The sequence below is a fragment of the Etheostoma spectabile genome, chromosome 1 (genome assembly GCF_008692095.1).
Source record: "Etheostoma spectabile isolate EspeVRDwgs_2016 chromosome 1, UIUC_Espe_1.0, whole genome shotgun sequence".
Lineage (NCBI taxonomy): Eukaryota > Metazoa > Chordata > Actinopteri > Perciformes > Percidae > Etheostoma > Etheostoma spectabile.
This window is the reverse complement of record NC_045733.1, coordinates 3,172,272-3,194,782: the sequence shown is the minus strand read 5'-3', so window position 1 is coordinate 3,194,782 and position 22,511 is coordinate 3,172,272. Positions and strand designations below refer to the sequence as shown.

Here is a 22,511-nt window from a genome sequence, read left to right as displayed (position 1 = left end):
TTATAATCACAGTGTTCCAGGTTAATTTGTGGCCAGAGACCTTTGTTGCATGACCTGTCTTCTCTCTGTCCCCCCATTTCCTGTCAAAGCTCTACTGAATGCTACAGAATCTAGTCTCGCATTGCCAGACCTGCCTCCACAGTGCTGCGTAGGAGGGTCTGGCTAGACCACACAATATTCGGGATTGAAATAAAACAATTACAGTTATAAAACGTTATCAATATAGACTATATGCTATCTAATAAATAGTGGCCAAATGACATCTAAGAGTCTCTTTGAGCCCCAAACTAAAAATCAGTCTCTCTCAAACTCATATAGTGTACATACAAAAAAAACATACCTTTGGCTCAAAAATCACTAGAAAAGTAAAATGAAAGCTGGCCAAAAGCCTGACATTGGCTCTTTTCCATCAGTAATGTGAGACAATTGGAACAAAAACAAAAAAAGCTCAAAGTTGTGAATGTGAGCTATGGATATGTTCCAAAAACAGGGGCTTTTGTCAAATCTGACAATATATACAGTATATACTGTTTATATTTTTTGTTGTTGAAAAAACAAATTGGAAAAAAAACATCTAATTCTATCAATACTCTATTCAAACTAACAACAGCACTAAAACAATCCCCTCCTTTGTTTGAATGAATTAATGCATTGACAAGCTTCAGCTAAAAAAAACATTTGTTGTCCAACAAAAAAGGTTGAACCTGGCTCATCATCCAACATTAACAGTGTCATTTTACATCTCCATTATTAAGATTGTTGTCAGGCTAGTACTATAAAATGCTGTGCAGTGTTTTGGTGTCTTATATAAGCCTGATAAATGATATGCAACCTAAAAAGGAGCTATTTATTTAACTAAACTAAAAAACAAGGTTCTTCAACTTTTGGCCATTTTGAATCAAATACAGGACAGTTAGAAAATTGCAACTACAAACTGTCCTTCTATACCTTTGTTTCTTTACCTCCACTATGAGTGTCTATCTCTCACATTTTGTACTACAGTACAGTCAGGCTATAACAAACCATCAATCAAAATGCTTGCAGGTGAACAACCATTACTGTTACACACACCACACACACACACACTTATAACTGCTGTCCTCGCAATACTGTATATTGCTATATCAATCAGACACAAACAAAAAGTAAAGTGCTTCAACCTTGACTCTACATACACAATAACAACAATAATAATAATAAAAAATTAACAATTAATCCTGCAAGGGGAAATTACAATTTACACTCTGTTGTTATTACACACATTTCACACGCTTGCTCTAAATGGTGAGATGTCAGAGTGAGGGGGCGTCCCATGGAAAGGCACCCCGAGCAGTTTGGGGTTCCGTGCCTTGCTCAAGAGCACCTTGGCAGTGCCCAAGAGGTGAACTGGCACCTCTTCAGCTACCAGTCCACCACCATACTTTGGTCTGTATGGGGACTTGAACAGGCAACCCTACTGACTGAGCTGCTGCAACCCCATCCACATCATTGATTTCCCTCTCTTTGCACAGCATTAATATCAAATCACGAGTGATTTAGAAATTACCCCAGGAGATTGTGAAGGCCATGGCAAAACCTTCAGTTTACGCCTCTTGATGTAATCCACCTTAGATTTTGAGGTGGGTTTAGGATCATTATCCATTTGTAGGAGCCATGCTCTCTTTAACTTCAGTTCTTTCACAGAAGGCATCAAGTTAGCGTCCAAAATATGTTGAAATTTTGTTGAATCCATTTTTCCTTCTACTCGTGAAATGTTCCCTGTGCCACTGGTTGCAATACAACCCCAAAGCATGATTGATTCCCCCCCCCCCCATGCTTAACAGTTGGACAGAGGTTCTTTCCATTAAATTATGTGCCTTTCCTTCTCCAAACGTACCTTTGCTCATTGCGGCCAAAAGGTTATATTTTAACCTCATTGGTCTACAGAATTTGTTTCCACAATGCATCAGGCTTTTCTATATGTTCATTTGCAAACTTCAAACGCTAATTTTTGTGGTGAGGACATAAAAGAGGTTTTCTTTTGATGACTCTTCCATGAAGACCATATTTGAAGAAGTATCTCTTTATAGTGGAATGGTGTGCCACAACTCCAGTGTCTGCCAGGTCTTTCTGGATGGATCGTGTAGTAAAACGTGGGTTTCGACTTGCTTTTTTCACAATTCTGCGTGCGGTTCTGTCTGTTTTTTTGGTCTTCCAGATCTTGCTTTAACTTTCACTGTTCCTGATGACTGCCATTTCTTAATTACAACCTGAACAGAAGATATTGGCATCTGAAAATGCGTTGCTATCTTCTTATAGCCTTCTCTTGCTTTGTGAAGGTCAACTATTTTCAGTTTCAGTTTTCTAGACAACTGCTTAGAAGAACCCATGGTGCTATATGAATTTCTAATCTGTCATTTGATGCCTTTTGGAGATTTTTCCATCTTTTCTTGGCTTCTTTATGCACGTTATTTCAAATTTTTAGCTGGGGTGCCCAAACTTTTGAGCCCCACTGTGTGTATATATATATATATATATATATATATATATATATATATATATATGTTATATATAACATATGTTATATATGCGAGTGTGACTGCATAGTCTGTCTATGTCTGTACGGCTGTGCACTTCTACACTGTAAATTGAATGTAAATTGTAATTTCCCCATAGGGGATCAATAAAGAGTATAAATTAAATATGATATACACATGTTGTTCCTGTGTGTGTAATAGGCGTTTGCTGTGTGTTTCCATTGTTTTCTGTGTGTGTGTGTGTGTGTGTGTGTGTGTGTGTGTGCGCGTGTGTGTGTTTGACCACATTGAAAAGCGTATAATCCTGCGCTATGGGCAATATCAACAGAGAAAACCACTGGGCTAAAGTAGGACAAGCTTTCCTTTAAAACACACACAGATAGACGCGCACATAGCTAACACAAACACTGCATCACCAATCCACTGTTGGGGAAAAAAGAATTATTTGACAAACCATTAAAACTGATTCTCTATGCTTCTGAGAGACAGTGAGAGAGAGAGAGAAAAAGAGTGTATTAGAGAAAGGAAGCAAGAATTAGGAGACCCTCCTCCATTTCCTCTTGTCTTACCCCCCCACCCCCTCTTCTGTCAGGTTTTGTTTAGAAGCCAATGACATGTGTCCTCTACATGTGTGTGTTTATGTGTGTGTGTGCGTGCGTGCGTGCGTGCATGCATGCGGTGTGTCAGTGCAGTAACTGAAAGATTTCTGACAAGGTATGAACATTAAAAGCTTCTACAGTCACATACAGTACACCCATAGGTCTGAGGGAAGGGCACCTTCACACACGCCTCGGCACACACGTGCATATACAAATACTTTACATACACATAAATGTGTTTAGGCACACGCACACCCTAATGTATCAAAAGACCAAGTTATTGAGCAGCTCATCATCTAACCAATCCCTCACTAGTTACATTGCAAATATGAACACCAACAGAAGAATTGGCACAAATTTAATTTGAGGACATTAAAGCTGACCAGTATAAGTCTGACAATTTAATTGAAGCGACAACATGTGCTTTCCTTGTATGTATTAAAAGATGACCCCGGTGATATTCTATATTTTTCCAATTGTCAACAAATTTCATGAAAATGCTCAAATTACAATAAACTGATAATCCTACAAAAAAGTTTCTGCATCCAAGCCTGTTACATCTTATTCGTCTGCGATATAGACTGTTGTTGTCCAAACTATATTATAAACAGTGAGCAACAACATTCCACTAAGTTGCAGATTATTATAAATCAATCCTACACCATTATCCTGCTATAATACTTAATAGTGCACCAAATCTGCAGTAGTTAAAAAATAGGCTAACTTAAAATAGTTAAAGGGGATCTATTACATAGCATTTTCAGGTTCATACTTGTATTTGCGTTTGGATTAGGACATGTTTACATGCTTTAAAGTTCAAAAAACACTTTGTTAACAATGCAGGAGTTTAAAACAACAAAAACAAAAAAAGACTCCAGTCTTAAACCTTTACCTCATAATTTGAAGCTTTGGCCACATTTAACATGAAAATTTGACATTAAAACATTGTAGAAATGACAGAAAATACAGAAAAGCATATTATGTCCACTTTAAAGGTCCAATATGTAACATATTTACAGTAATAAATCCCAAAATTATCCCAATGCGTCATCAGATATTAAGGAAATACGCTAAATTGAAATACTATCTTTTCATACAACTATGCTTATGCCAGTATTTTCTCCTTTTGAAATTTCTGTGATGGTATCATAGTTTGAAAGCCGGGCTGGGTTGCCAGATATACCTGTAAAAATTGTAAACCCAGCGCGCTACAGCTGTAACGTTAGTACGGTCATGAAAGCAGCAAGCAAATGAACGGGATAAACACCGGGAACACACCGCAAGCATAAGTGTCGCGTAGCGTAAAAAAGCGTCTGATTGTGTGCCTGGCTTTTTGCACCAGCTGTGTATTTGTACGCACCAGTCAGAAAGCGATGCTTCTCCTCTCGGCTCTCTCCAGGCTCTCTCTCTCTCTCTCTCCGATAGTAAGAGACAGGATAAGTGAGGAAAACTGGCAATTGTAGCATGTGTGCGAGTCTGTCGTCTGTCTGTCTGTCTGTCTGTCTGTGCGTGCGTGCGTGCGTGTCTGAGAAAAGTCAATACAGCCAAATTCACCATGAACTTAGGTTTTCTTATTTTGAAATGAGCTTATTTTTTGTAAAGAATGTGGCTGCACTGTGGTCTTCCTGTATGTGATTACCTACCTGGCTGTACTCACATTGAATTGGTCGCAAAAACAAGTGAGTCACAGAGAGTAAAGTGGTCCCGACTGGTCCTGGCTAACACCACCATGCTAACCCTGATAACTGCTAAAGTTACCGACAGACAAGGGTCACGGCTGTTTACAATGTGTAGTCTGTTCAGTGGCCGTAGCCGTCAAGGGTGAGTTTTTTTATGCCAAGAGAGGGGGGCTGTAAATCGGGAAGAAAGGACCGTGAGTTTGCAGTGCGTTCAGCGAGTGTTTCCATAATTCTGAGCCAATAAAGTGTGTTCAGTCGGGTGGAGAGGATGGCACGGTAGTGTTATTTTTAGTGGTATCTATCGTAATTGTAAGCCGAGGAAGTGTGTCTGTCAGTTGGGTACAGCGCTCCGCGTGAGAACAGACTTTTATGTCTGTAATATAGCCAGCATCTAACGTTAGCTACTCCGCTGTGCTGTGAAGTAATGTCAGGCTATGTGAGACAAGCGTCTAGCAACGTTGTTGTTAATGCTGCGGTCAGCCCTTGCAACCTCCGTGAACTTTAAGTCTGGGGAGTCTCTCCAGTACTTTGAATTTGTACTGTAATGACTATTTTAGCTGTCAGTATTACATATCTCACCTTTAAGCAATCTTTGTAAAATATATTTACATTTTGAAGTTTCAGCAAAAAATGTTTTTTTTTTTATTTATTTTAAATGAGTATGAACAAATGAGGCTAGGGCTGGTTATCACAGACAGGGTGTTTTGGTCATTTCATAGAATGTGTTGACATTAAGAAAAATACACAATATTGGCACCCTAATCTGTATCTGTTTGGAACTAAAACAGAAAGATTCAAAAAAGGGTCAGACTGGTAACAAAGTTTGGCTGCTAAAGTTTTTCTGTCTCCATCCCTAACCTTGTCTCAACATCTCTACAGCTTCACAAATTAAACTTAAATAATTTAATTAGTAATTAGGAACAAAGTAAAACAATAACCATAACTGATAATAACCTAACAAAGGTTCAGAAATGTTGGCTCCAATGATAATTCAGCATTCAGAACAAAGATCTTACTCTTTAGAACACTGTTTGGGAGTCGGAATGCAATCCTACAGACTACCATCATTGATTAATTTGACAGTCACACATCCCTGCACGTACAGCCGGCTTTGGTTCCGTAGCATTTAGCGATTTATTGTGCTGCAGATCAGAAGGCTGAATGTAAATAAAGACAATAGCAATAACACAAAACAGTAACATTTCAGTTTCTTGCTGAAACTCTTTCACTAGTGTATAAAACATGACCGATATGAGAAAATTCCCCCTCCTCCACACTTTCACTCATCCTTGTTTGATTGATTGCCACACTTCTGTTGCAGCCGTAATCCGTCACTGTGCTTTCCAAAACAAGAGAGAGAAGCTGGACAGACAAGATTCATGTGTCCTGTGGGGCTTTAATTCCCCCATTATTGGAAACCACTAGGACTCTCAAAATAATTTGGATTTTAGGATATCAAGTCATCAAGTGTAGTGTAATATTCTGTTTTCTTAATTATCTTTTGTCTTTGCAGAAATTTAAGCTGTGGTAGACTTTAAAGTCCCACATTACTTGAAAATGTGTTTCGCTTATTGTTACTTCACTTGGATCTTTGATCTTCACTGGGCAGAAGGATGTGCAGAGATAATAGATAACAGCGGTGTGTTCACCTTAAATGTGAAACAAGACATCACTATTTTGGGAGTTAATTATGGTCCAGTATGAATCTTAGAGAAGTATGACATGGAAACTTGTCAAGTGACTACATTTTAACATTTGCACAATTATAGATTCAAATATAGATTTTTTTTGGATTCTGGATATAGATGGAGTATGTCTGAGATCATTAATTTAGAAAACACAAGTTATGAAAAGCTAATGTGAGTAATTGGTGGCGGTATCTGGGGGCACAGATGGTGTCTTGGAAATTTGCCAGGAGTTTTTGTGCTAAAACAAAGAAAAGGGTTTTTTGAAAGGCAACCATCTAAGTACCTGGCAAAGTAAATAAGTCATTTTTTATGTTTGTGGGCAGTAAAGACTTACTTATTGCCCGCTTTAAGTATTCAAAGTAAAAAATGACAAATGGCCAAAAAGAAAAAAGACTGATAAAATGATTGTGTTTCTCAGGCCGTGGCCATGGCTGCAATGAGAAATTAGCTCTGCTTGAAGTATAACAATGATTCCACATTAGTCAGTGTTACTGTGATTCAGGCGATCAGACCGTAAGAATGACTCAGACAGTCTGCCCAATAAAAGCACAAGGTACATTTCTTCACAAGATTTGGGAGTGCTCTCCCGTTGGTCAGTTATGGAAAAATATTGCATCCAAAATTTCTACCTTGATAAATGTTACTGGGCCTGCTACTGTCAATGTTTTGATTATGAATGATCTGTCAGCCTTTCAGCTCTCTAGAACACAAAAATGGGCTGTGTTTGCTGGACTTACAGCTGCTAAAAAAAATGATTGCAACCCATTGGAAACCACCACATGACCTGTCATAGTACATGGACCCTTTTGTTTTTGAACGTTGTGTACACGAAACTTTTGACGACGCACATCCATGGAGAACCAGGAAAGACCCTGGACACTTAGCGCAAAGTCGCTGACTCACTCACCTCAACCTGCACATGTAATTGGTCCTTTGACCCTTGTCTCAGTGTATTGTTTCCATGTGTTTGTTTGAATATATATTTTAAAAACTGTGATCACAAAAACAATATAATGACTCCGATCAGATCCTACGCACAGTGTCTAACATGTAACACTGGGGGACAACAGAACCCATGACAAAGCCCTGAAAACAAGATTGATCAATCAATCAATCAATCAATCTCTCTCTCTCTCTCTCTTTTCCTTTCATCCTTTTTTGCTTTTTTTACCTATTGTGTGAAAAGCAGAGGCATTCAGATTATGTTCATATTTGACCACATTTGATCAGAAAAGCTATTGGGATTTCTTGAATCAAATAGTCTATTCTAATTTTCTCTGATCTCTGGACCTCTTACATCTCCTCAAATCATCTGCACTTGCTTCTTCTTCATTCAACTTCACTCATACTGGTTTCCCCTTGATTGTCTCTCTCCTTGTATCGTCTCCTGCCCACTTCTCCTTGTCTTTGCTTCTCTCAGTCTTTTCTAACATTCGGCTGCATCTTGTTTTTCTGTATACACGAGCAAAGGGACATGTTGACGCAGAGATAAGAGATACAGTCAAAAGAATGAGAGGCAGAGAAAAAGTGATAAATGAATTGGATATCAACCAGAACAAGGGACAGGAAATGTAATATTCACACACACATTTCTTCGTGTCTATGCATTAACCAAATTCTTATTCAGCAGATGTGACCAGACTCTAACACACACACCCACACACACACACACACACACACACACACACACACACACACACACACACACACACACACACACACACACACACACACACACACACACACACACTCAACTTTACACTGTCTGTACCTCAAATATTATTTAACTTTTAGAGCTAGGGAAATACCACATCAAAACTATATTTTTCAAGGACAGTTGTGTAATACACTTCTTCATTGATTGTCTGCATACACCACAAGTAGACCAGCTAGTGAAGAGTAACCTAATGATGTGATGAGCTTAAAAATCTAATGGCAGGATGAAGCCTAGAGAGGTGCTCGCTGAAGCTGCTGATTCTCTCCACTGTAGTCCCATTGACAGTGATCGTTGCATTTCCTTCTCTCTGTCATTTCCTGTATTTCCCAATCAGCTCCTTTGTTTTGCTGACGTTAGGATGGAGGTTGTTTTCCTGCCATCAGGATGCCAGGGCTCTGATCCCCTCTCATAGCGAGCGGAGATCAGGCCAATGACGGCCGTGATGTTGGCAAACCGATGATGGTATTGGAGCTGAAGTTCATACATGAACAGGAAAGGGCTGGGCAAGCAGCTGATCTGAACACACCTTGAGATGTGCTGACGTGTTTCTCACATCACATTGTATTGAGGAGGAACTTGAGACATGACTTTTTCTGACAAGTGTTTTGCAGTGAAAACATGCTGTTAAGACATTGGAAGGCTAGCTACCTCAGTAGTTAACAAGGCACAATATTACAGTTTAAGACAGAGACTATAAGACTCTTAGAAATATAAGAGAAATACTGAAAGATTTGTTATGGCCCACCATGCACTCAAAACTGTTTAGGCCCTGCATAGGTTTTAGCAACAAAGTGAGTTTGTCTTAATCTTCATTCTTTTTCTGTCCTCATTCCCTTTCCATCAATATATTTGATATTATCTTCCTTCCGTCAGCCATCTGTCAATTGCCATCTTTCTACTGCCTTCTCTCATCTATTTGAATCTGCACACACACACACACACACACACACACACACACACACACACACACACACACACACACACACACACACACACCTGCAGAACTGTTATGCAGGAACAGGTGGGGGTATAATATTATAAACAACTTTTTCATATTTATGAACTAGAAGTCAGTATTCCCTTAAGACATTTTTCTGAGTCATTTTTCTGTGTGTGTGTGTGTGTGTGTGTGTGTGTGTGTGTACATTTTATGTGACATCCTTCCTTTTTTGAACCCTCAGCATTACAACAATGTTACTCTCTCTTTTCACCTCTTCTATTTTGTCGTCCTTTCTGAAATCCCCAGTATTTTTATTCTCCTGCTCTTATTTCCATTTCCCCTCTTTTCCAAGGGGACTGTCCCAAATTCTTTGAAATTTAAATCGGATCGACACAATCTTTCGTTCTAAAAAAAACAAAGTCAGTTTCATGATATGAATTTTGTACAAAAAGAGTGTAAAAGAGGTGGAGAGAGAAGACCGTGAGAAAGAGAGCGATTCTTTTGAATTAGAAAAGATGAAAAGCATGAAGAGAAACTATTATTCTAGGTGTATCACTCTGACAGTAATCTGCCAGCTGTCAATCACTCATCACAACTAATCATCAGTTGCTATAGTAACCTTGTGGTCCTCTGTAAGGAAATAAACTCATTGCTAATTCAAAGTCAAGACAGGTTATGTGCTGCAATTGGCCACAGGGCTAAAATATTCAAAGCGTGTTGACTCACTGTCTGATATGAGACTTAATATATTTTTTGGGACTATTTATTCTGCCTACCTTAAGAGAGACAAACTTATGGATGCCTTTTTATGTCTTGTAAATATTTCGGTATCCTAGAATTCAATTCAAAATTAATTCTCAGTACTTAGGGGTAATAATTTCAGGATCTACTCCAGTTTGCTGTGTGCTTAGAAAGGCAGTGTAGCTTGTTATTGCATGAAATCAGAGTAAAGTGTGTATACGATTATTAATATAGTTGAAAAAGTTATATCACCGGATGGAAATAATGTAAACACACAAAGGCAAACGTAAGACAAAAGGTAATATTTATTGATGCTAAACTTGCACAATTAGAAACTTGCAACACTAATACCTGCAATGCATAGGTACAGTAGCGTTTTGCTAATTTGGCCAGTAACTTGCATATTGGATCTTGTCAAGCTCCTTCTTCCCTGGAACTTTAGTAGAATCTAAAGTGTGGATAGACACTTGCCTTTAATGAAGACTAAGACCAGGCTGAATTTCTTGCTACTCTTTTAGATAGGCTTATGATAGCAGCGACTGACGGGCCGGTAGCCAAACTGTACTGGTTGCTGCAACTCCGGCTTCCATAGATCCATGTAACCTACTGCTATGTAATCTTTGTGATCTACGGAAGCTAGAAAGGACGTGCGGGAAGTCAGCATTGCCAGATGAAAAAATTAATGTTTTTAAAAAACAATTTTTGGAAGTTTTTAATTGATTTAGAATCGTAAAAGATAATCAAGGTTCTTAAGTGAATAGTTTTTCCCCCACCACTAGTAGTTCCATGTACACTAGTGTTCTATATGGATGTAACTGATTACATTTTTCACACATACAATCAGGATAGTAATTACCGAAGACCTCACAAATAGGTAGAATAAAAACGCCAACTTTAACACCTACTCACACATGCATGTGTAAACACTTTCCCTCACACACACACACACACACCAACCACAGAACTGAACGTTGCAATTATACAAAATACTGGCCACCCACACAAGCAAATTTGACATTAAAATACTCCCACTATACTATCTTTCACAGTGCCCAAACATTCATAAATATGACAATATCTAAGAATTCCACCTCAATTGAAAACAAAAACTTTAAAGTCAGAAAACAAAAGAGAATCAAACTTTGTTTGTTCACAAACACTTCTGCTTGTTTGTGCACCCTGTCCTCACCCTGTTGAGGAGGTTAAAGCAGGATCATTTGTGAGCATCATGCCAGCTGGGTGGGAATTAACCCATGTGAGAGAAAAAACTACTTTGAGCTGCTTTATCAATAATATCATATGTAGCCTAATGTGAGATTATGTTGTGCAGCACAGTTAGCTCTGTTTCCGTCGCATGTAGCCTCACACCCTGAGTCACACATGCCTTAGTAATGTTGGGCTTAAAAGTGTTTGACAAATGTAATTCATTTTCATTACATATAACTTAGCAAAAATAATCACGTAGGCCTTTTTAATGGAAGACATTTTGACAATAAAATCCATTATTGCTGAATTCCATTTAGCTGCGGTGCATGCTTACCGTTAAAGATAACACATGTGCCTTTCGTACTTTGACAAGTCAAACTGTCTGCAGTGGAAAAAAAGGTCTATTAGTTTACTAGTTTAACAAAAAGGTTTTTTTTACGATCTCACAGCCAGTTCTTAAGGTCAGGAGTTACCTTTCATAACTTTCTCAAACTTTACTAATTGCTCAAAGGCATAAGTAATAAGAAACAATGCTTTGTATGTTATGGGCTGAAATATGTGCAAACAGAAACTGAATTTGAATCATTTTATATTTGAATTTTACTTGCTAAACTTGAATAATTGCATTGAAAAACTGATTTGAATCACATAATTTGAAATTGTATTGTTAAATTTGAATCACTGCATTGAAAAACTGAACCGTATAGTTTGAAATTGAATTTATGTTTGGAACTGAAATCCAATAAAATATGATCAATGAAAATTCAACTCTCTATATCTTCACATTCATGTCTCACAATTCAAATTCAGACATCTGGGTACTTGAGGGATGAAGAAAGAGCAATTTTCATTGATAATCATATTTTTATTGGATTTCAGTTCCAAATAAATAAATTCAATTTCAAGCTATACTATTCAGATTCAGTTTTTCAAAGCAATGATTCAAATTAAACAATACTATTTAAAATAATGTGATTCAAATTCAGTTTTTCAATGCAATTATTCAGGTTTAGCAATTCAAATTCAAATATAAATGATTAAAATTCAGTTTCTGTTGGCACATATTTCATCCCCTACTTAACCGTCCATTACTCAGTCCAACTCTGTTGAAAGTGCCCAAATGGATGCACACAGCAACCCAGAAGTCCCATTATCAGAGTGAAGCCAAAGCTTTCACAGCCTCAATTCTAAAGTAACAGCTTAACTGATAGAACATGTAAAAGACAACTTAGAAGAAACTACATTACTCCTCTTTTGGCAGAGGCAGACCACCTCCAGCTCTGTGCAAAGCTAACATGTCCCAGACCAGACATATATGTCCTAGTAAAGAATCATTGCATAAAAAAGGCAAAGACTGAGCAAATGAAAGCCAGATGGACTAAAAAAGAGAGGAGCATACCATGAAGAAGAGCTTAATAGGAGAGTTGTGGAGAGATGGATAGAATGAAACAAAGACTGTTCTATCTTAAAGCGCCCATATTATGCTCATTTTCAGGTTCATAATTGTATTTTGAGGTTGTACCAGAATAGCTTTACATGGTTTCATTTTCAAAAAACACCATATTTTTGTTGCACTGCACATTGCTGCAAATCATCTTTTCACCCTGTGTGTTTGGGTTTCTGTTTTAGCTACAGAGTGAGAAATCTCACTTCTGTACTATCTTTGTTGGGAGTCACACATGTGCAGCAGCTAGGTAAAATCACATCAGCCAGATAGTCTTTCTCCAACTTTGGTCAGTACAAGGCAGGATTAGCTGGGAGACTTCTTCTACACGAGGAAGCACTTGTGGAATACCTGCAGAACAGGGACGTGGAAGTAGTTCTTTTGTAGATTATGGTGAACTAGTGTGTGTTGTAGCAGTGTTTTGCCATTGAAAATGAGCTAGCATGTGCTACAGTTAGCCACCTAATCTTGGTAGTGACGGAGAAAGCCGTGCAGATTTTGAACAGCTCACCCAGAAACTGAAGACAGAGGATACATTCAGAAACCTGTATCTTACCCAAAACAGCATGGATTGTTTTTTTTCCAAGTTTGTATGCGTATGGAAGCATCAAAGACACAAAATAAAAACCCAAATCACAGAAAAAGTGTTTTCTTTTCAGAATATGTGCACTTTAACGTATTTTTTCCGTCTCTAGTTCATGTCAGCAACATTTGATTAACACCAACAACTCTTTACCTATTATAAATAAGATACAGGTGGAAAATGAACTGCCTTTAAAGTTTTTTAGTGAATAAAAAGACTAAATAATTCAAATCTAAAGAATGCTTTAAAAACTGACCATGGTGAAACAAGTTTCCATAGCCTACATATACACTTTGCATATCTCAAGAATCCAAAAATTGTTATTCATTTTAAGATGAAGTGGTACTTTTTTCCATTTAGCTGAAACTTTTTTAGAGTGTGAGGCATGAAAATAATTGTTATTTCCTGATGTATGAATAAAACGGGAAGCTAGCAAAAGTGGAGAGCATCATTTGGTTTTTGCCTCTGATATCAAAGCGCTTTCCCCTCTGTGCTTTGATGTGTCTGTAGAGAAGAAAAAAATAATCTTTTGGAGGCATTTCAAACTCTGGCTTTTTACCAGCCAGCCTTTCTACCTTGATGTGTCTGAAACAAACATTTTTTTTTATCTGTATTTTCAGGAAATGCAGATTCCATATTACCACTCAACAAACACCCAAAGGGAAACAAAACAACAGTAGATTTTCTGGATAAATGCCAGCTCAGATGTTCTACAAATGACAGCCAGCCATTCAGTCAGCCAGTTAGTCAGTCAACCAATGTGGAAAGGAGTGCCAGGGGCCTCGTGTCTAAATGCCTGTGCACATTACATCTTATGATGTATGATGTTTTGAAATGCAAAATATAAATCAACTGCTATGCCTACGGGATAGAGCTAAATAAGAGAGTGTTAGAAATAGCTGTTACTATAGATCTGACTGTTGCCTTGTAAACTCAAAAGTGTCACAATTTACATGTATCTGAGGTGATATATTTAGTAGTATCGTAGTGGTAATACTAAGGTGTAATGTGATCATTTATCCATACTTGTGGAAAGTCACTGTTTTGATTTACTTCAGTACAGGTTAGTCAGACTGCAGGCCTGTTACAAAACAGCCGCCACATGAATTATGAGGATGGCGTAGATGATAGTAATGAGTGCTAGCAGCAGAACCATCCAACAATGTTTTTTAATTTTTTTCTTGGAATTTAGTTAAGTTTTATTTTTAATTGCCTTTTCACACTGGTTTTATTTGCATTGCTATTTCTCAATGTTTTACACGCAGCACTGATTATGAAATGTAGAAAACACAAATGCAATGTCAGTGTGTGCATGTCCAAATCTTAACAACAGCTTAAAGGATTACTTTACACATTTTCAACTTTGGCAACAGCTGTGACATTAAATATGAATGTGATGACAGTCCATTAAAAGTAGCACAGTCAAAAAAGGTTACATCTAACTAACTGAAGAGCAGCATTGAAACATTTAAGAGGCATGAATACTAAGTTACACTTTATGAAAGAATGCCTTATGACTCCAATAAAGGAATAGGGCTCATTACTTTTAGATTACTTAAAAAAAAAAAAGGCTTGTTTCCCCTGCAGCTCTGATCCCAATTACAATGGGGCACGTTTTGTGGTATCAGATGCATCTTTCTGGTGCTGGGCAACACATTAGCTGTCAGTCACTTGTGCATAAGCCAGCTAAACCTGTAACTACCAACAGCAGCTACATTCAGGCAATTAAAAACACAACTGTAACAGACAAACAAATAAAACAGACCCTACTTGAATCTCCATATGGCCTGATGTTTTTTTGTTTATGTTGTGTTTACTTTCTTTCTATGACATCAAATACTGAAGCTCTAGGTGGTCAATAACAAGAGCTAATCTTTTTTAAAGAGAAACTTAACAGAAACTAAAATTCATGTTTTTACTGACCACTGACCATTCCACTGGTTAAATGTATCACTCTCTTGCACTGATGTAGGCTACAAGTTTACACCAGGGAATGTCAGTACACCACAACATCACTGTTGGGTGAGGTGATGTGCAAACACAACAGTGATGTTGAGTGTGCTTAGAAGTGCACAGTTTAAAATTTCAACCAGACAGGGCAGTGAAACACTGCTTTTTCACCTGAGGGCTGTACCAAGAAGCAAGTTTGACGGAGCCAGCGTTTGCTTTAGCTGGCTTGACAAACCTGAAGCATTAATCAGAGATAGCAGGTACCACAAAGGTTATGAACTTGCTCTGTTTACTCAGGCTTTCTTCTTCAGGATCTGTGCGTTTCCATAAAAAGGGGGCATTTAGAGGGTCTTTGACTCTTCTACCGCACTAGATGGACAGATTGTGTGCCGCCTACTGTCGCCTATGAAGAATATGTTAAAAAAAACTATTACAGCAAAAAGCAGCACTGTGGCTGCAAATAAGGTGAGAGATGAATGCAGGCAGAAAATTACTATTGTTCAAATTCACAAGTGAATATATTTTTTTACCGCTCAATGCACTTTCAATGTCTACCGTTTTTCTAGACAGCTGCTCATTTTACAGCTCTGAAACTTTAAACTTAATGTAGCATATTTAAACATTATATTCAAGAACTGCATTCAGGAATGACAGTGTCCCATAATGAAGGAGATGTAGAAATCTTATTGTTTTGGGACAAATCTAGTGAAATGAATTACTTTGATAGCATGTAATCTGTGACAAATAGGGCTACCAATAGACATCAATACATATTCTAAGCGGAGTTCTATTAGCAGCAATATGCCAGTAGTGTAATCATGGACCAAGAATAAAAACATCATCTAAAGTAGTAACATATTGGTTTGATGGAATTATACCGCATTTCATATGCAAGTGAAGTACTGTTTGCTAGCTGTGATTTTATAGAAGTTTCTTTTAGAGCAAATGTCCAGAAAACTATAAAAACATATTCAGTTGTTCAGTGGGATCAACAACAACCTTACAAATAAAATAAAATGGTGTTCTTGCTCAGATTTTCTCCATAATTTATAAATATTCCCAGGGCAAAAAACCCGGAACACGGTGCATACAGTAAGCGCTACTGTAATTGCAATGGTGCGTTCGGTGACATAATTAATGCAATGTTACGGCTCAATACATTTGCATTATAATGTAGGCCTATTCCCTCTGTATCTGTATAATCTGTATCGTTTATAGACTAAATATCTGTTGTAGATTAGCAAATTGAGCTTTTTAGCCAATTTCAAGCTGAAACTCAGAATAAAAACTGACCCAAACCAGGTTAGACATGCAGCAAAAGTTGTCATCGTGACTTAAAAGGTGAGGTTACAGGAGAGCCTCCTTTGTGACACAGGAAACACATATAAAGCCGCCTACATATGATCAGAGGTAAAACTGCAAGGTAGGGCGCAGAGCATATTGCAGACAGAGAGGCATCGCTGGTATGACTCTTTAAACTGGTCTGATTTAGTGGCATACATAAAAAGTATTGCATATTTACGGCTGTATCATTCACTTTAGTAGCTATGAATGGCACAAGGAGGTGACGGTTTGTCTGGAAGTGTGTCACCTCCTGTGCACAGAGATAACTTCCTGTCAGAATGCGTAAATACATGTAGCAGCAGAATAGCATATTGGTAGAAGAAGACTACACATGGATGGCTACATTGTATTCTTCTAAAAGCAAGTGAATGACACCGCTGTGGGTGGCCAATGCTCATAGTGAACTATTCATGAGTGTTAATGTAATTTAGATTGTCTCATCCAGTAGTGCTGTGTTTTGAATTGTCATGTTGATTGTTTCGATGCTTTTGTTGTTGCGTGCCTTCTGTTTGGGGTGAGATCTGTTTTGGGAACCTCTGGAGTGGTGTTCTTTTTTATTTTTTACTTTCTTTTATTTTTGTTGTCACTGTACACTTAAACCCTGTTTTCTAGTACTTCGCTAAAATGTTCTATCACATTGTAAAAAAACTAAAGTAGTAAGTCAGATAATTTGCTGAAGTGAAACTTCTGTGGCATGGCTGTGTTCATGGTAAATTAATATTTTACTGCAGATGTCTGAATAAATGTGACTACAATTCAGGTTGGAAGCTATATTACAGACAAGATCATTCAAGAAGTTCTACTAGCTTTAGCATCTCTGTACTACACATCTCTTTGTGTGTGTGTGTGTGTGTGTGTGTGTGTGTGTGTGTGTGTGTGTGTGTGTGTGTTTGCAAAATATGGTGTCACTCTGCTCTACTCCAGCTCTGCTTCTGCCTATTTTTTATTTCTATTGCTTTATCGCTCCTTCTGTATTCCCCCACTTCCTGCTGTGTCTCAGCAGTAACAGGTGTTCGATGAGGCAGGAAGCCTGCAGATCTAAATGTTCTCATCAGTCCAACAGTCCAGCCAAATAGCTGAATTCTGCATCAGTCCACAGCCTGCTCCAGTGATGGTACCTCTGCCTGGTCACGTTCATTCTTGAACAATGCACATTCTATTTTCTACTGACAAAATACTGCTATCTTGGAATTTGAAGTATGAACTAGAGTTTGTGAATCCTATAGTGAAAACCAAAGGGTCATTAAGTTCACAGATATGTAACATATTTGGGTTTTAGACTGTTGGTCACAGAAAACAGTTTGAAGACGTCACTTTGGGCCAGGGATGTAACAATATGAAAATGTAACCTTGCGGTTATATTGACCAAAACTATCACAGTTTTCTGTATTATTGCGGTATTTTAAAAAATTTGTACAATACCGTATGTTTAGAAAGCACTGATAGGCCTACACGAGCTAAAATAGAAATAGAAGGCTTGTAAAAAATGATTTAAAACTGGTTATTGAAACACTGGTCGCTGTAAGGGGTCCGGTAAGAACGGTAAGAACAGTAAGATTTATTTAACTCCAACATGAAGTTAACTATGAAATTGTATTTGATGTTACATGTGAAATTGGATGTGGTTCTGAAATATAAACAAATACTGTAATAATGCACATATTATCTGACTTACTATGAACATTATTTCCCAAAACTAAATGTTTACATTAATTTCTAAGTAATAATTAACAATAATATATTGCTCAGCAACAAAAACTGAGTATAAGTCACATCTATTACAGCAGCACACATATTTGTAATTGAGCAAACAGTATAATACACCTTTAATAGCTTAGCACGTGGCTCCACATAATATCTCTCTCTCTCTCCAAATGTAATTTCGTAACAAGGGCTAAATTTATCCATATTGTAGCAGAACACTTTGAATTGAAATATGTATTAACGTAGTTTACATTTACACAGATAACGAGGAAGTGAAACCCAGACAGTTCAGCAAGCTACAGAATAGTTTTAACTTACATTCTGGGCTACTTAGCTACATAACTTCAACAAGTCCGAAAACAGAAAACAAAAAGTTATTTATCCAGCTGACACATTTTGTCCCTTTCTCCTGTCTGAGCGTGAGTGCTTGGCAGGAGATCAAAGCGTCTTGTCAAGGATTTGTTAATCATCTCAGGAGAGAGAGCATGTGTTACTGTCGTAAATATGGTTTACATAGCTGATAAATTTCCTGAATGCTGTCATCTTCTTCTTCCAACCTGATTCCAATTTCAAGAAAAGAAACACACGTTGTAGGCTATGCAGTGTGCGTGTATCGTGGTTTACCGTTACACTAGTAATCGTTACATCCCTACTTGGGGCCTTGAGGAATTGTGATGAACATTTTTAACTATTGCCTGACTGACTTGTTTACGGACTGTTAATTAATTGATGGATCATTAACATAATGGACAGATCTATATACAGTATATATGCATAGTATATACACTACCGTTCAAAAGTTTGGGGTCACATTGAAATGTCCTTATTTTTGAAGGAAAAGCACTGTACTTTTCAATGAAGATAACTTTAAACTAGTCTTAACTTTGAAGAAATACACTCTATACATTGCTAATGTGGTAAATGACTATTCTAGCTGCAAATGTCTGGTTTTTGGTGCAATATCTAGGTGTATAGAGGTCCATTTCCAGCAACTATTACTCCAGTTTTCTAATGGTACAATGTGTTTGCTCATTGGCTCAGAAGGCTAATTGATGATTAGAAAACCCTTGTGCAATCATGTTCACACATCTGAAAACAGTTTAGGTCGTTACAGAAGCTACAAAACTGACCTTCCTTTGAGCAGATTGAGTTTCTGGAGCATCACATTTGTGGGGTCAATTAAACGCTCAAAATGGCCAGAAAAAGAGAACTTTAATCTGAAACTCGACAGTCTATTCTTGTCCTTAGAAATGAAGGCTATTCCATGCGAGACATTGCTATGAAAATGAAGATTTCCTACAACGGTGTGTACTACTCCCTTCAGAGGACAGCACAAACAGGCTCTAACCAGAGTAGAAAAAAACTGTATATACAGTGGTGTGAAAAAGTTTTTGCCCCCTTCCTCATTTCCTGTTCCTTTGCATGTTTGTCACAATTAAGTGTTTCGGAACATCAAACCAATTTAAACAATAGTCAAGGACAACACAAGTGAACACAAAATGCAATTTGTAAATGAAGGTGTTTATTATTAAAGGTGAAAAAAATCCAAACCATCATGGCCCTGTGTGAAAAAGTGATTGCCCCCCTTGTTAAAACATACTATAACTGTGGTTGTCCACACCTGAGTTCAATTTCTCAGCCACACCCAGCCTGATTATTGCCACACCTGTTCACAATCAAGGCATCACTTAAATAGGAGCTGCTTGACACAGTAAGGTCCACCAGAAGATCCTTAAAAGCTACACATCATGCCGAGACCCAAAGAAATTCAGGAACAATTGAGAAAGAAAGTAATTGAGATCTATCAGTCTGGAAAGGGTTATAAAGCCATTTCCAAAGCTTTGGGAATCCAGCGATCCACAGTGAGAGCCATTATCCACAAATGGCGAAGACATGGAACAGTGGTGAACCTTCCCAGGAGTGGCCGGCCGCCCAAAATTACCCCAAGAGCGCAGCGACGACTCATCCAAGAGGTCACAAAAGACCCCACAACAACGTCCAAAGAACTGCAGGCCTCACTTGCCTCAGTTAAGGTCAGTGTTCATGCCTCCACCATCAGGAAAAGACTGGGCAAAAATGGCCTGCATGGCAGAGTTCCAAGGAGAAAACCACTGCTGAGCAAAAAGAACATCAAAGCTCGTCTCAATTTCCCCACAACACATCTTGATGATCCCCAAGACTTTTGGGACAACATTCTGTGGACCGATGAGACAAAAGTGGAACTCTTTGGAAGGTGTGTGTCCAAGTATATCTGGCGTAGAAGGAACACTGCATTTCATAAAAAGAACATTATACCAACAGTAAAATATGGTGGTGGTAGTGTGATGTCTGGGGCTGTTTTGCTGCTTCAGGACCTGGAAGACTTGCCGTGATAAAAGGAACTATGAATTCTACTGTCTACCAAGAGATCCTGAAGGAGAATGTCCGACCATCTGTTTGTGTACTCAAGCTGAAACAAACTTGGGTTCTGCAGCAGGACAATGATCCTAAACACACCAGCAAGTCCACCACCGAAAGGCTGAAGAAAAACAAAATGAAGACTTTGGAGTGGCCTAGCCAAAGTCCTGACCTGAATCCTATTGAGATGTTGTGGTATGACCTTAAAAAGGCCGTTCATGCTCGAAAACCCTCTAATGTAACTCAATTAGGACAATTCTGCAAAGATGGTTGGGCCAAAATTCCTCCAGGATGCTGTAAAAGCCTCATTGCACGTTATCGCAAACGCTAGTGTGATGCCCACTAAAGTGTTATCACATTTGTGGTAGTTTCTGTAATTTTATAATAATGTTTGAGTATTTGTTCAGGGGTACCTACCTGTTTCACCATCCTGCACTAAATATTTATATAGATATCAGGAGTAATTGTGGGGGTCGCCAGCAGGGGGCAGTGTGCACTATTGTGCTCCAGGGGGGCTTTACGTCAGTTTGGTCCGCTTTGCGGCTCTTCCTCTTTCTGCTGAGCGAGATGAAAAACGGACGCAGAGTTTGCTTGTCTCACTTATTTCTCCTGTTTCCAGAAAGAACATATAAGCTGTTTATGTTGTGCCAGTCGGTACCTGTAACAGTTTATTGGGGGCTCGTCCGGGATCACTCCCACCTTGTGGCCGGAAGCTGATCCAGTGATACTGCAACCTTGGACCAAAAGGGACCTGATGCAACCAGCGAACTGCAGCCAGTGAAAAAGATCACCAGACATCATCGATCCTGTCTACTGATGAAGGGGATACCGGTAACGAATAAAGAATAATGACTGTGCGTGCAGTGCTGAAATCACCACTCATCAAGAACAGAGCGTGAACTGTGATCCTGGACTCTTGTGACCAAGTGCGTGGAATTGGGAAGCAGTTATGGCAGATGGTGAGAGGAAAAGGTTGGTGTGGGCCATCAAAAAGACCCTGCTCACTCTCTCTGCCGATGAACTGTTCCAGATTGCCAAGTCAGTGGGTGCGGGACCAGGAGGGGACGAGTCTCGCCTCAAGTCGACAGATGAAGAGGGTTGTTTTGAGTATATTTGCAGTTTCATGTCCAGTGAGCCTTTACTGGACTTAGAGGATTTTGGGATGGCACATTTATTAAACCTCAGGGATGTAATCGACACAGTCATTCAGGGTCGTGATTCACAAGCTGCTGTAGCAATTGATGTATCAGTCAGTGGGGATGTAAGTCACGCTAATGAAGACGTTAACCAAACTGATGATAGTGATGCTACCGGTTTTGGGTTGGATAGTGCAACCCACGTGGCACTTCCTACCGCTAGTGACACACATGACACAGAGCTGCAGAAAATACTTACTAGTTATGAGGAGCTAAGTAAGAAAATTATGCCGCACAAACGCACACCCACTCCACCGTCTGCCCCTCAGTCATCTGTAAAGATAGGACCCACCTCACAGAGTAGTAATGTAGCAGGCATCAGAGGTTTAAGTGACAACTCGACACCACTGACCCATGACAAGTTGCTCTCCTTAAGAGAGTTGTCTTACCTTCATCGCAGGGAACTGAAGATTCAGGGGGGTCAGATTGGGGACCAGGGGGCAGATCTCAGCTATAACAGTGTCTGTCGGCAGATGGAAGACGGCTTAAAGGAGCAGTTCAGCAATGCAGAGGTTGTAAGAGCCGTCCTCAAAGTCATCAAGCCAGGAACTTTTAAAGACATGTTGATGAGTAAGGATGATTTGACTGTAGAGGAGCTAAAAGCCTTCCTCCATTCCCACCTGGGCGAGCAAAGTAACACCGAGCTGTTCCAGGAGCTCATGTGCACCAAACAAAAAGACAATGAGACACCCAAACAGTTCCTATACAGAGTCATAGGACTTAAACAGAAGATCATGTTGGCCTCCAAACATACTGACACAGATGTCAAGTACAGTGTAAGCACAGTGCAGGACGTCTTTCTCCACA

General features: G+C 38.8%; 1 protein-coding gene and 1 long non-coding RNA gene across 2 annotated transcripts in view; one reads left to right on the top strand and one right to left on the bottom strand.

The window, feature by feature from the left end:
* The window catches only part of csmd1a (CUB and Sushi multiple domains 1a), a 70,897-nt gene that overhangs the window by 29,427 nt on the left and 18,959 nt on the right, over window positions 1-22,511 (bottom strand). The window lies entirely within an intron of this gene.
* On the top strand, window positions 4,795-21,589 carry LOC116688506 (uncharacterized). Its single transcript, XR_004331793.1, has 3 exons — window positions 4,795-5,085; window positions 10,055-10,059; window positions 21,578-21,589. It is a non-coding gene; the product is annotated as an uncharacterized LOC116688506 (long non-coding RNA).